The 15,605-nt window shown below is 34.2% G+C and overlaps 1 pseudogene; it reads left to right on the forward strand.

Moving 5' to 3' along the window:
- The first annotated feature begins 9,387 nt into the window (after window positions 1-9,387).
- Window positions 9,388-9,487, forward strand: LOC117079765 (annotated as a pseudogene).
- The last annotated feature ends 6,118 nt before the right edge of the window (window positions 9,488-15,605 follow it).

Genomic DNA, 15,605 nt, shown 5'->3' on the forward strand with positions numbered 1-15,605 from the left:
ATTTTAACTAGATATGTTGTGGATATAGACGTTATTGTTGTAAAATTTATAGTCAGCCAAAAAAAAACTGTAATAGCAAAAACAGTTTTGAAAAGAAAGAATAAAGCAGGATGGATCATTATACCTGATTCTCAAGATTATGGCACACAGTTATCAAACTGTGTGGTATCAGTAGAGGGATAGATACATAGACCAATGGACCAGAATAGATGCTCCAGAAATAGTCACATACAAATTGATGAAGTGATTTTTGACAAATATTCAAAAGCAATTAAATGGAGGAAGGACAGTCTTTTCAAAAAATGGTGCTGGAGTAATTGGATATCGACAGGTAAAAGTAAACCTTGATTTAAACTTTACTCCTCATGTAAAAGAAATAAATAAAGAAAACTTCAAAATGGAACATAAATTTAACTTCAATCTTTAACTCTATAAAACTTTGAGAAAAAAATATGGGAGAAAATACTAGGACTGAGAGTTTGGTTAAGACTTCTTAGACATGAACACCAGAAGCATGGTCTATCCAAAAACATCAATCAAAAATCAATTAAACACTAGCTTTGAAAATTCTCTGTTAAGAAGATGAAAGACAAGCCACAAGCTGGCAAAAAAAAAAATATATATATATATATACTTCAAACTACAAATCTGATAAAGAGGCCATATCTAGAATTTATAAAGAAATCTCAAAACTTTACTTTAAAAAAACCCATTAATTAGAAAATGGAAAAAAAAAAATGAAGACACAATTCACTAAAGAGGCTATATGGATGGCAAATAAACACCTGATAGAATGTTAAACATTGCTAAACTTTAAGGAAATGAAAATCATCCTAGCAATATAATGTCCTACAATGTTGGGAGAGCTAAAGTAAAAGTTACTGATAATTCCAAAAGCTGGTGAAGAGAAAGAGAAAATGGATTGCTCATATATTTCTGTAAGGAATATAGTCAAAAAGCCCCTCTGAAAAAATATTTTGGCATTTTTTTAAACCAAACCAAACAGAAATTGGCCATGTTAACCAGTGATTGTACTCCTGGGCATTTAATCTAGAGACATACAAATTTATGCTTACACAAGATCCATACACAATTATTCATACCAAATTCATTTGTAATAGCTAAAGCCTGGAAATAATCAAATGTTCCTAAATAGTTGAATGATTAAACAAACTTTTGTACCTCCATATCATGATATACTTTTCAGTAGTAAAAAGGAATGAACTAATGATATATATCAAAGCTTGAATGGATATGAAGAGCATTACGCTGAAGAAAAAAGGCTGTATCAAAAATTGCATACTGTGTGATGCCACTGAATGACAAAATGATTAAAATAGCAAGCAGGTTAGTGGATTCCATGGGTTAGTTGTGTGTAACTATAGAACAGTAGCATGCGGGAGATGTGGTCATGGAACAGTTTTTCAAAATAGTTCTGTATCTTCATTTGGCGTTGGTAACCAGAATCTAAACATGCAGTAAAATGGCATTGCACTATACACACACTTTGTACCAATGTCAATTTTCTGCAATGATATTTTGCCATAGTTACATAAAGTGCAACCAATGGAAAAAACTGGGTGAAGGGTACAAACAACCTCTCTAGACTGTCTTTAAAACTTCCTTTGAATGTATACAAATTCAAAATAACAAGTTAAAATATGTTACATTTATAAAACCATATCCTAAATATTGCTACTACTAGTAATTCTAAATATTATCAAAACAAAACAAGATAAATTTATATCACAAAGTGACTAAAAATGACATCATGCCATCACTTCAACTTTTAAAAATGCTCCTTTGGGTCTCTTTTTCTGATAGATCATATCAGAATCTTTTTGCTAGAATAAGAAAAGGAGGACAATAGCTAACAGGTATAAGCTGCTATTAGTAGATGCAGAAAAATTGATAACATTGGCAGAAACAGTCATATAATATTAGACAAAATCAGTGTAAGGAAAGATGCAGGGGCATTGGGAAATTTCAGTGAAAAGTTAAAACTGAAAGAAGGTTAGTTTGGTTAGTTGACAAAAATTTAAGAAATGCTGACAAAATATACACTGTTCTGTACTGGACATATTTCAAAAGGAATTGAAATCAGCATGTTGAACAGATATCTGCACTCTCATGTTCATTGCAGCTGCATCATAATAGCCAAGACATAGAAGTAACCTATGTGACCACGGATGGATGAATGGATAAAGAAAATGTGGAATATGTATATAGTGGAATACTACTCTATCATAAAAAGAAGGGAATTCTGATGCTTGCGACAACAAGGGATGAATATGGAGGGCATTATGTTAAGTGAAATGCACCAGGCACAGAAAGACAAACATAACAAGACTTCACTGGTGTGGGACCCGAAAACCTTGTTCTCATAAATAGAGTTAATATATCCTACAAAACATGTTGTACTTGATAAACACATACGATTTTATCCGTCTATTTAAAATAAAAACAAAAATTATGATGTAAAAACAACAGGTTTTCTAATAAAAAAATGTACAGCGATCTGTGAGTGGAAATCAATCAACACATTTTTGTTGGAAAAAATAAATATCAAGGTCAACTATGCTTATTATTGTAATAAACTTGCTGGTTTATGGGGAATGCAGTTGACTAGTGGATTACGTGTGAAGGAAAAAGTTCATTAGATAAGAAGTCAAAGATTTGAAAAACAGTTATGATTTTCTTTTTACTTTGTAGGTTTTCTTTCCCTAAATGCATGGGAAGACAACGGTATAAAAGTATTCAAAATAAATGTGCTTCGGTTTTCTTATTTTCCTCCAAGTAAAATATGTTAGCTGTTTCTCACAAACACTTCAGCCAAAAAAAAAAAAAAGAAGAAAAAATGTTTCTAGCATTATTTAAATTTAAAGTAGATAATATTCTACCCATAAAGAAATTCAGACAGTTAAATAATCTTTTCTCAGTGAGTTTATAAATAAACCTAAGAGACTAAAGCCCAGTTATCTAAAAGAACAGCGTAGCTGTCTCTGTCCCACAGTGTGAGAGATTTTTGAATGGCATTGGGAGTATGGAGGAGAGGCTGTACCACTTTAAAAAGGTACAGTTTTACCTGGATGGCTTTTCTACATTACACAAATTTTCTTTTCCTAGTCTAACATAGTGCCACTATAGATTATTATAGTGTACTATATTGCTCAGGTATACCGAACACAGAAGTAACAAATTAAGAAGATAGACTTTTTTTGAATAGAAAATAGATCATAACTGAATGTAGACAAACATTCCTTAATATTTATTTCTAATTAATGTCTTAGTGACTAAGCTCTTAAACCTTCTCCTTCCAAGGTGTGATTCAGGTGCATTATTTTTATACATTTAGATTTTACAGGTGATAAAAAGCTCTGAATGTTTATAGAAACTTTTTAATTATACATTTTTAAAAATATATATGTATATATACAGATATAAAATAATATAATGAACTGAAATGTAGACATTACACAGCTTCAACAAATGTCAACATGTTGTTAGTTTTGTTTCTTCTGTCCCATTCATTTCTCCACTACTTTCTCTGGGTTATTTGGAAGCAAATCCTAGATATCAAAAAATTTCCTCTTTAAGTAGTTCAGTGTGTGTATCTAAAAAATAACTTTTTGGTTTAGAGCAATACCATTATCACAAATATTGCTTGAATACAAACAAGTACTTAGTATTTGAATTTTCCCAATTGTTACAGATTATTTTGTAATAATTTATTAAAATCAGAAATCTAGTAAAGATTAAGAATCATACACTAAATCTCTCTTCCCTCACTCTTTATTTTATTATCTTTATTTCTTTTTTCTTGCAGTTCATTTCTTGAAAGAACCAGAACCTTTGTCTGATGGTGTTTCTCCCACTCAGGATTTGTTTTCAATTGCTTTTCCATGGAGTAGGTTAACATGATCCTCTACCTGCTCTATATTTCCTGCTGATTTGTAATTGGAGCTCTAAGGCTGATAAAATTCGGGTTCCATTATCTTTGGCAAGAATACTTTACTGGCAATGTCATGTAAGTCTATCAGACGCCGTGTGTTAGCTTTCTCTCTTTTCATGAATTTGGCCGTCATTACTGATCATTGATTAGATTTCTTATTTCATTAGCATGGTGAAATGACATTCACTTATTCCCTAGCATATATTTAATGGAGAACATCATCTTACCAACTGTTTAGGTAACTTGAAGAACAGACCTTATAGAAAAGACAGGAAAAAATGCTCAATTATTTATCTCTACTTTCAATATAATGATTTTTTCCCAAACTCTCCTTCAAAGAAGGCAAAAAGGGATTTTATTTTAGTACCCATTTAAGTTCATGGTTTTAAACATATTTGCTCCATCACTTTAAAGATTCTCACTGATGCTAAAATAATCTCAAATTTGGCTAATAGGAGCTTCTTCATATTGTCTCCTGAGTCTATATAATAGATCCTAATAGTGTTTGGTAGTGTTTTATCTTTTTTATAAGAAATTTTAAAGGTTATATATTACTTGCCCTGAAATTACCTATTTCTATTAAAAAAAAGATATTTAGAGATGAAACTCTGGGCACTCTGGCTACTCATTACTACTCAAACAGTCATGGTTTCTTTGCCTATTACAAGAAAGATACAACTTTTTATTTTCAAGATGAGACACATCATGAGATCATATCCTGATTAAAATTGTTGAGCCACATGGATAGGAAGAATCAATATTATTAAAATGGCCCTACTGCCCAAAGCAGTTTCTAGATTTAATGCTATCCCTATCACACTACCAATGAGATTTTTCACAGAATTAGAAAAATGTCTAAAATTCATATGAAACCCAAAATGAACCCAAATCACCAAAGCAACCCAAGCAAAAAGAACAAAACTGGAGGGATCACACTGCTTGACTTCTAACTATATTACAAGGCTACTGTAAGCAAAATAACATGGTACTGGTACAAAAGTAGATACATAGGCCAATGGAACAGATTAAAGAACCCAGAGATTAAGTCACACACCAACAACCATCTCATCTTTGTGAAAGCTAGCAATAACAAGAAATGAGAAAAGAACTCACTATTCAATAAACGATGTTGGAATGACTGGCTGGCCATATGCATGAGATTAAAACTGGACCCCTTCTTTACACCATATAGAAAAATCAACTTAAGATGGATTAAGACTTAAATGTAAAACCTAAAACTATAAAAATCCTAGGAGAAGACCTAGGATATATCATTCTGGACATTATTTCTGGCAAAGATATCATGACAAAGACTCAAAAAGCAACTGCAACATAAACAAACATTGACAAGTGGGACCTAATTAAGCTGAAGAGCTTTGCACAGCTAATGAAACTATCAACAGAGTAAACAGACAACCTACAGAATGGAAAAAAGAATTGCAAAGTGTGCTTCTGATGAAATTCTGACATCCAAAGTCTACAAGGAACTTAAACAAATTTGCAAGAAGAAAACAAACAACCCCATTAAAAGATGAGCAATGTTCATGGACAGACACTTCTCAAAAGAAGAAATACACATGAACAACAAGCATATAAAAAATGTTCAACATTATTATCATTAGAAAAATGCAAATCAAAACCACAATGAGATACCATCTTACACCAGTCACAATGGAGATTATTAAAAAGTCAAAAAATAACAGATGCTGGAGAAGTTGTGAGAAAGGGGAACACTATATACAGCTTGTAGGAATGTAAATTAGTTCAGCCACTGTGGAAACCAGTGTGGAGATTTCTCAAGGAACTTAAAACAAAACTACCATTCAACCCTGCAATCACATTACTGAGTACATACCCAAAGGAATATAAATTGTTCAACCATAGAAACATTTGCACATCTATGTTCATCACAGCACTATTCAGAATAGCAAAGACAAGGAGTCAACCTAGATGCCCATCAGTGGAAGATTGGATGATTTAGTTCATTCTCACACTGCTGTAAAGATACTACCCAAGACTGAGTAATTTATAAACAAAGGAGGTTTAATTGTCTCACAGTTCCGCATGACTGGAGAAGTCTCAGGAAACTTACAATCATGGTAGAAGGGGAAGTAGGCACCTTGTTCACAAAGCGGCAAGAAAGAAAGTGTGTGCAAACGCTAGAAAAACTACCATTTATAAAACTATCATATCTTGTGAGAATTCACTTACTATCCATGAGAACAGCATGATGGAAATTGCCCCCATAATCCAATTACTCAGCTGTAAATAAGAACCAGTTGACAATGGAATTTCTCCTAATATCAGGGGTATCAGAATAATTTCTGATTTCCCTGCTCCACTTTCTCCTAGAGTCACTGCTGACATCACCAGGGATTGTTGCAGTGTGTGGTTCAGCCTTCCAAATATTTTAGGTTTGTGAGGATACTTCATTAATATTGTTACAGATGTTCTTCCTAGTTTTGTTTGTTCCTTTAATTATTCACTACGTTTGTACTGCTTATGCTGTTGTTTTATTTATTTCAGGGATCAGGGGAGAGTTAAAGATTTGGGAGTAGGTAAATCTACCATTATCTTTCCAGACCATGGTCTCAATTTGATAGTATGCTCAGCAGTTAGAACAGCATCAATTTAAAAACCCCAATTATCCTTTCTGATATAAGAACAACCTTTGAGTTCCATCACATCTGAAAATTCACTAAGTAATTATAATCTTTTGGCTTCTGCAATGGGCAGGAAGTTGTAGGAATATTTGTAAGAACAGTTAATGGTAAAAATGTTGGGGTTAATGGAAAGACATACTACAGACTCTCTTAGTATTTGCGGAGAGAGCTCATTAATATGCCTGTTAGACTTTTGCAATGAGACATGCTTAGATATTTCCATTTGAAGGAAGTAAATGAACCAAAAAGGAAATATTATTTTTGCTCCTGAAATACAGGCAAGGCTTTGCATATTGTTTGCTTTTGCAAGGATTCCAAGCACTTTTCTTTTATGAAGTTGGTTTTGTATTTTTAATTTCAGTAGAAATGACAACAGGCTGAATTGCTTTTCTGAATATCAGAATTCACAATTTCTCCTTAATAATGTTTGTGGAATAAATGAGATTTACTTAGCTAAAAAATTTAAAATTCTAGTAAGTCTCTTTAGTTACATTTGAAATAATTTAAATTTTATGAACCATCCTGAATCCTGAACTCTACTTTTGCTTTGTGACTTCTTAGAACAAACTAAACCTGTCACAAGATTTTACATATGATGTAAAAAACAATTTTGTACCAAGAGAGCTCTCCTCTATGATTAGCAGGAAAGGTGGGAAACAAGCAGCACAGAGGGTCCTGGAGCCCAGTTGAGCTCCATCCTCCTGGATATTGTCTCAGCCCATAGTTAAGCAACACTTCAGTTCTTCATGTTGGCCATGTTCCCTCACCCATAAGTACTTTATAGCATAATGTTTAAACAAAGAAAACAAGTTTATACAGCATAATGCTTACACAAAGAAAATAAATTTATGCTTAAGTAATTTTGATTTACCGTTTCTAAAATAGAAGTATTTCCCATGAGAGATTCTTTTTCCAATTTCGTATTTTTTAATCTCAACGTGATAATTTATATTTTCTATTTTTTTCCCTAGCAATGAAGGGCGATAAATAGAAGAAAGGTAGTCTAAATGTAATTAAACCTTGATAATTTCGAACAGAGTCCACTGTAAAAAGCCGTTAGGGAGTTTATGAGGTCATAGGATAGTCTTCTCTTTCCTTCGGAAGTTAGAGTAAGTAGAAAGACAATTTCCTCTCAGTCTGGATAAAGGCTAGTGGTAGAGTAAAAAGTTCTGATACACTAATACTTCCAGAGTTAATGTATATATTTGTTTTGTGCTTTTAATTTTACAAAGTGTTTTGAAATATTGTGGTTCATTAATTTTTTTTTTACTCTCTAGCTACTGATTTATGTGAACCCACATTACATTTAAGGTCAGATATATAGAAAGAAGAACAGAGAGTGTGAATGGCAATGGCTTGCCATCAGAGAGATACTTTGAGAGAGACAAGTTCAGACTGAATGTTACTAGATGAGGTGACAGAATGGTTCCAGGTAAAAGGAGGAAAAACAGTATTTTTTAATGTGTGGCAATATTCTGCTGAAGTTTAGTCTCTAGCCTGCCACAGTGACAAAGATGAAACTATGCAATATTTCTATGAATCTGTTTAGGGGCTGGAGTAAGAAGCAATCATTTAGGTGGGTGGTGTCTGATGTCCCAGTGGACAGACATTCAGCATCTATGAAGCTTCTTCAAGGCCTTAAGTATGGCTTTTAGGTTTATGTGAACAGACTTTAATTTTCGCGAAGAGTAAGGTCATGTCCCAATGTGAAGAGGAAGTTGCAAAAACAGTTTTCATAGTGTGCCAACATGAACTAAGTTAGAACTATATTGATGAGCAGGGTTAATGATTCGTACTAGATGGGATGATAATGAACTTTAAAATTAAGCAGTAATTCCTCTTCTCAGCTTGGATGTGCCTCAGAGGATGCAGGTAGAACTTGGAAAGCAATAGGGATCCCACTGCCCAGTATTAACATACCAGTCTCAGGTCATCTGCTCACAGTCTTGAGGTTCTCACTGCAAATACTAAACCTCACTTCTGGAGTGATGGGGGATTTAGGCTGAGGCTCTGCCTTCTTTTATGTACCACACCTATATATACCTGTGGCTTGGAAGGGACATTATTTAACCCATGTGCCTCAGAGTTGTTGAAAATAAAGGCAAGAAGAAGTGGATATGCTTGGTTATGAGTTAAAGTATGAATTCTTGTCATCACTACTAATCAATTAGGGAGGGCCTTTATCATTATCTTAAAAGTTTATTTTAAAAAATATTGCCAGAGAAGGGAAACGGATGGCATGTGATCATATCAGGCATCTTTCTAACACGTTATTTATGTTCATCCTAAAGTCATCCTACTTATTCTCATGTTTTATGGATTACTATTGATGATATTACTTAGTATTAATTCTTGGTAAATTTTAAAATTATGTATATATGTGTGTGTCTTTGTTCATTTGAAATGCTTCAATTAAATGTCTGAGATATGGTAATTTCTAAAGAGCAGAAATTTATTTCTCACAGTTCTAGAAGCTGGGAAATCCAAGATGAAAATCCCAGCATTTGGTTAGTGAGGACCTTCTTGCTGCATCCTCACTTGGCAGAAGACAGAAGAGCAAGCTGGCTGCATGCTGCTATGTGAGGCATATGTTGTAAGGGACTTGGTCCCATGAACAGAGGAGGTGTTTTCATGGCTTAATTACTTCATAAAGGCCCCACGTCTTACTACCATCGTATGGCCAACACTGAAATTTTGGAGAGGATGCATTGAAATTGCAGCATACATATATACACACCATGTATGTATGTACTCTTAAGAACCCTTGCTTTCATGCTCACTTTGCAACACAGATACTAATATTGTACAGAGAAGATTAGCATGGCTCCTAGGCAAGGATGATATGCAGATTCATGAAATATTTCATATTTAATAAATAAATACATAAAAGAACTTTTGTCTTCCCTTCCCTTAAGCCTCCAATGTTCTTGAACCTTCTGGCTGTTAAGAAGCCTGTTCAGGAGTTAGAATCTGGTCATTAACCTACACCCAGGTCAGCTCATCCCCAAAGCCCTGGAGGCCAGCAACAGGTAGGACAAATCTAGATTGGGAATCTCACTGCCAGTTAATGCATGAAACTCTGGGCAACTCATTCTCTCTGAACCTCACTTTTCCAATCTGTAAAATGAAATGCTCCCTCCTAACTGGAGCCCTCCTTCCTCTTGATGGATCACCAGATAGATAGTTAGATAGATACATAGATGATAAATAGACAGATACACACACATATCTATATATATATATAATACATCTACCTATATAATACATAATCTACATATATAATACTATATATGTATATATACACATATATTCTTATACATATATGTATATATAAAAAAGGAAATATATATATGTGTGTGTGCATATATATATATGAGAAAAGATCCCCAGATGATTAGGCTACAACAAAGGCACCTTCCATCTTTCTGGTTGCTAAAACTCTATTTAAGATAAGGTAAAGGAGAAAATAAGTTATTTCCCTAGTGATGGGCATGAGAATACATCTGGAGATATAATCGTCATCAAACAACACAAATATTCATAGCTTGCTTAACACATCCCCAGAGAACTCACATCCAGAGCCCCTAAAGCCACCACATTCATTATGCAGATCCACACAGTAATTTTCTAACCTAAACTCTTCTTTCTTAAAAGGATTGCTACAGTTAAATGAATGGTGACTTGAAATCTGGTTCACATCTTTATTTTAAAAAAGTTTACAGTGATGAAGATAAGTTATGTTTGATAATTATCAGGAGCTAAAGCAGCAGAGCCTTTATAAAGAGGAGTTACAGAACACTTTTCCTCTGATTTGCCAAAGCAGTAACCTAACTATCAGAAGAAAGGGAATGGATACACCCTGAGATATTAGGAGCATATCTGGAATCACTTCTGGTGGAAATGTGTTTTTGAAACCTGGAGGTAATTTTTAATGTATTTTTCCACATTTTCTTTTTTTTAAATTATTTTTATTATTATTATTATTATACTTTAAGTTCTAAGGTACATGTGCATAACATGCAGGTTTGTTATATGTATACTTGTGCCATGTTGGTGTGCTGCACCCATCAACTCATCAGCACCCATCAACTCGTCAGCACCCATCAACTCGTCATTTGCATCAGGTATAACTCCCAGTGCAATCCCTCCCCCCTCCTCCCTCCTCATGATAGGCCCCAGTGTGTGATGTTCCCCTTCCCTCTGTCTTATTGATATTTTTATTTGGTTTATCATAAAGAAAATGTCTTATATAAAGCTTTGAGTAAAGCTGATGCTCTAAGAAGATGCATTTGAGACCAGGCGTAGTGGCTTGCACTTGTAATCCCAGGACTTTGGGAGGCAGAGGTGGGTGAATCACTTGAGGTCAGGAGTTCAAGATGAGCCCGGTCAACATAGTGAAAGCGCCTCTCTAACAAAATACAAAAATTAGCTGGGCATGGTGGTGTGCGCCTGTAATCCCAACTACTTAGGAGGCTGAAGAAGGAGAATCACTTGAACCTGGGAAGTGGAGGTTGCCGTGAGCCAAGATTGTGTCACTGCAATCCAGCCTGGGTGAAAGAGTGAGAATCCATCTCAAAAAAAAAAAAAAAAAAGGCCGGGCCCAGTGGCTCACGCCTGTAATCCCAGCACTTTGGGAGGCCGAGGCGGGCGGATCACAAGGTCAGAAGATCGAGACCACGGTGAAACCCCGTCTCTACTAAAAATACAAAAAATTAGCCGGGCGCCGTGGCGGGCGCCTGTAGTCCCAGCTACTCAGGAGGCTGAGGAAGGAGAATGGTGTGACCCCGGGAGGCGGAGCTTGCAGAGCTTGCAGGGAGCCAAGATCGAGCCACTGCACTCCAGCCTGGGGGACAGAGCGAGACTCCGTCTAAAAAAAAGAAAAAAAAAGAAAGAAAAAAACAGAAAATGTATTGTATTTATTCTGTAGCTTTTTATGGAAGCCTATGTACTGATGTGAACCCCCCGAATATGTACACATTCCAACTTGTGAGGTGTAGGAGTGGGTAGTCATTATCTACCCGGTATCTTTTCATTACTTTGTTTGTATAGCAATATCTATATCACTTATGTATTGTCATGTTATTATTATGTAATTATCTATTATCACATATTATCTATTTATATTACCATATTATCTATTTAAAGAAAATATAAGCATGCAAATAAACATAGAAAATATAAGCAAATATACTACCTTTTACTTATTTATGTGCTTATAGAAAATAAATAATGTATTTTTAAGAATAGCATTGCATAGAAATCATGAAATGTTATTTGATTCATGCAAGACTTATAGCGCATGTCTGTTGAGATCTATGAGTTTGTCTATTATTTCTATTAAGATTTTGAAACAGTTTTTTGAATATTGACACAAAATAAATAAATTTAACTTCTGAGAGTTAATTACATATCAGAATTAGTAAACTATTGAACAAAAAAAAAGTCTATAAATTATTTAAGAATAAATTGACAGCTAATGGTACATGTTTGGATAAATGAGTCCTGAATTATCTTAATACATATTTAAAAGACCTCTGTGAAAATTAATTATATTCTAATATTTTAACAGTCTGACCAAAAAGTACGTGATAATATTATCTGACATTTCAGGTTCATAAAAAATTGCAATTATATATGCTTAGTTAGGATTTGATGCAAGTGTAGGGTTTCTGAATTTACAGATATTTTTGAATAATTTAATTATGGAATAACTTTTCCCTATTTTACTAAAAATTATCTAGATCAATTTGATTTTTAAAGATCCTCTCATCTTTCTTTCCACCTATACTGTATCCATCTTAGAAATTAAAACTCTCCGAATTTGAAGGGATTTTAAAATGCAAATGTCTGTTTGCTACATCAAACAGTTTTACCCATTGTTTAACCATTTTTAAACATCTTCAAGGATATAGAGCTCACCAGTTTTAGCACAACACTTTTTGGGCCTACTCTAAGAGCAAATGTGATACATTTTAAGGCATTTGTGTGTGGGCCAGGTCTCTGGGTAATTAATTATTTTTTTTTTTTAGTGTGCCATGGACATACACACAGATTATATGTTCTAGAATGTTAGACTAGAGTTTAAAACTCTAATAAGTTTCTTCTTTACATTTTCTAAAACAATGCTTTTGGAGTGGATTTCCCTCACTTCTGCTATTTCCTTATATATTGTACATCTCACCTACCAGTCTGCAAACTTTTTGAAGACATGTTTTATTCATACTCACATTCATGTAGTTTTGGAACATATTAGTTAAAAGTACATTAATACATGGTGTTATGATTAATAAGGTCTTTAGGCTTAAAATATTTAAAATATTTTAATATTAAACATTTTAATTTTTAAATAAAAATGTTAAATATCTAAACATTTTATTGTAGATTAATTTAATATAATGATTAGCCTTTCACTTTTCATTCTTTATTTTTCATCTCTTAAAGAAAGCAAAATACAGTACCTGCTATGTGGTATACACTTTTATGGGCCCTGTGGGTGTTACAAAGACATGAAAGGCTTGTCTGCTGTTTTTTTTATACTCACAATGTATAGAAAAACAGGAACGTATAAACAGAAAGACACATGGAACATATTGAAATGCTATGTCAGTGAAGAGAAAATCCTAATGACGTACATACCAGCAGGCAAAGTATAGAGCAACAAGGCAGTGGCAGAAAGCAGACAGCATGCTTTATAGTTGGTGAATAGACAAGTATTTGATGATAAGGGTGAATAGAAGAGTCAGTCGATCATAACACTGTTTCAGCTATGTTGTGATAGGTCTTATAGGCAAGGTAGGGTTGCCTGTCCTACACTGTAATGGAAAACATTAATGGTTTTCCTGTGCCAAGTGACATGGTGTTACAGACTACATTTGTTCCCCCTACCCCGCAAATTCTTACGTTGAACTTCTAGCCCTCAGTGCTTCAGAATGTGACATTCTGGCGGGAAAAGGATCATTGCAGTGTCATTAGTGAAGCTGAGGTCATACTGCAGTAAGGTGGGCCACTAATTCAATGTAACTGATGTTCTAATAAAAAGGAGAAATTTAGACATAAACATACAGACAAGGAGAGCTTGATGTAAAGATGAACACAGAGATGAGAGTGGTGCTTTTACTAGTCAGAACACTTAAGAACTGCCAGCAAACCACCAGAAGCTATGAGAGGGGCACAGAGAAGATTCTTGCTTACAAGTCTCAGAAGGAAACAACATGGCCAGCATCTTGATTTTGGACCTCTAGTCTCTAGAACTATGAGGACATATATTTCTGTGTTTTTCAGCCACCTACTCAGTGCCATTTTGTTACGGTAGCCCTAGTAAACTAACGTGCACAATGACAGTCATGGTTGGAAAGTGTGATAATATCCTTTATAATTTACTCCAAAACATTAGAAACTTGACATAATTTATAAATTAGAGAGAAACTTACTAGCATTAAGGAAACCAGTTCAGTGATAGGAATACCAATCATGGCTAAATGTGACAATACTTATGTTTCATTCTGGAAGTCTGACATTATAATTACAAGTGACCCTGATAAGAAATAAAACTAGGATTTTCTAAGAACTAATTTTAGATACAAAGATCATTCTCTAAGATGAGCTCAGATTTAAAACGGTCAATTTAAAAGGACCAAAAGGGCATTTAATAAGCTACAGCAAACAAAATCACAGTGATAAATACTTTCAGAAAGGCTACAATTCAGATTGAAATGAATTTAAGAAAAATTACCAGAAGGTGATGAAAATGTTTGGAGCAAAAAACAGTGAGAATAAAAGAGATTATCTAGCCTCCAGCAGCAGAAGTCTTGCACAAGGGAAATACTCAGCATTTTTTCCTTTTTTTTTTTCTTTTCTTTTCTTTCTGTCTTTTTTTTTTTTTTTTTTTTTTTTTTTTTTTTGAGGAGTCTTGCTCTGTCGCCCAGGCTGTAGTGCAGTGGCGCGATCTCAAATCACCGCAATCTCTGCCTCCCAGGTTCAAGTGATTTTCCTGCCTCAGCCTCCTGAGTAGCTGGGACTACAGGCATGCACCACCACGCTTAGCTAATTCTTGTATTTTTAGTAGACACAGGATTTCCCCATGTTGGCCATGCTGGCTTCAAGCTCCTGACCTCAAGTAATCCACTGGTTTCAGCCTCCCAAAGTGCTGGATTTCAGGTGTGAGTCACGACACCTGGTCCTGTTTGCTTGTACTTTCTATTCTTACTCAATATCTTTTAGTCTTGTCATAGTTCATAAGAAACTTGAGACTCAGGTAGAATAAAAATCCTTAAAAAATTACCAACGAGTTTAAATGTTAATTACAAAACTCGGGCTGTAGAACAAACCTTAAGGATGAGATTTCAAAGCTCTTTTAGTAATCTTTGAGTTTTCAAAAAAGGTACAGGGATGAAGGTGAGTTCTGAAAAATGAACTGCATCATCTAACCAAAAGATCGTAAATGGATTTTATTCTTTAGTAGTTAAAAATTTGTGTTGATCGAGAAAATAGTCTTTGAGTTTCATTTTGATGGTTCCAATTCTGAAATCATATTTGTTTATTTATTTTTAATTTGATATTGAAATCTTGTAATTGTGCATATTTTTGGAGTACAATGTAATATTTTAATACATATATAGGTTGTATAATGATGAGATCAAGGTATTGAGTGTATCCATCACTTCATGCATTAATCATTTCATTGTGATGAGAATATTCAAAATCTTCTCATTTTCATTTTGCAATGTATAACACCTCACTGTTAACTATTCTCACCACACTGTGCAATAAAATACCGCAACTTACTCCTTCTAATTATCACTTTTTAATTCATTCACCAACCTCTCTCCATCCTTGCCTCCCCACTCCCCTCATTCTACTCCCTGCTTCTATGAGATCAACTTTTTTATTTTTTTAAGATTCTACAGGGAATGAGATCATGTGTTCTTTTTGTGTATGGCTTATTTCACTTAACATAATGTTCTTCAGGTCCATCCATGTTGTTGCAAATG

The sequence above is a fragment of the Trachypithecus francoisi genome, unplaced genomic scaffold (genome assembly GCF_009764315.1).
Source record: "Trachypithecus francoisi isolate TF-2019V2 unplaced genomic scaffold, Tfra_2.0 Lachesis_group7, whole genome shotgun sequence".
Lineage (NCBI taxonomy): Eukaryota > Metazoa > Chordata > Mammalia > Primates > Cercopithecidae > Trachypithecus > Trachypithecus francoisi.